We start from the raw sequence: 713 nt of genomic DNA, 5'->3' as shown, positions 1-713 counted from the left end.
TCAACACAAACGCAAGGTCAGCGTCAGTCGGACGAACTTCAAACAGCTCTGCTGGAGCTCATCCTCAGAGTACAGTCTGTCTCAGAAGTACACTCTCCTGATGCGACAGTTGGCATGAATCTGTACTCGCAGTGTCTCAGTGTAATCAGTGCCAGAGGCCCTCCTGGTGAGATCTGACAGGTTAAACTGTATCTGGTTCCAACCATCATCCAACCTCATGGGCATGGTGCAGATAAACGGCTTTACTCGAGTTGTGCTTTCATAGTTGCTTGCCCGAAACCGGCGGCGAATATTTTTATCATCCAACACCTGAATTTCAAAGGTGAAATACTTTTTGAGGTTCTTTATAATCATCACCAAAAAGGTAGTTTGATGCCAAGTGTCTTCTTTGGATCAGCAGGACATGTTATGTAGGTGGTGCTGACATTTGTTCCTTCAACCTCCAACACGTTTGAGTGTATGTCATTGTCAGTGACTCTCTTTATGTGACCATTCTTTACCTTTCTGTCCCATATTTGTAAAGGCTTACTGCCTATGCTGTACAGACAACACCAGAGACTTGATTTTGTCAACAATGTCAACAGACCGCTGGTCTTCACAGGAGGCGCAGACGCCACTCTCCATCATCGGAGAGGAGGCGGATCAACGGGAACTGGACGGTGCGTAGGGGTGCCGCGGTTCTCGGTTTTTAACTGAACCGTTCAGTACGACAT

At 47.0% G+C, this 713-nt stretch overlaps 1 pseudogene; it reads right to left on the bottom strand.

The window, feature by feature from the left end:
• On the bottom strand, window positions 1-713 carry LOC115392895 (cilia- and flagella-associated protein 20 pseudogene; annotated as a pseudogene).

Source organism: Salarias fasciatus, chromosome 8, assembly GCF_902148845.1.
Source record: "Salarias fasciatus chromosome 8, fSalaFa1.1, whole genome shotgun sequence".
In the NCBI taxonomy this organism is placed as follows: domain Eukaryota; kingdom Metazoa; phylum Chordata; class Actinopteri; order Blenniiformes; family Blenniidae; genus Salarias; species Salarias fasciatus.
Note: the sequence above shows the minus strand (reverse complement) of the source record. Positions and strands in the feature narration are given on the sequence as shown.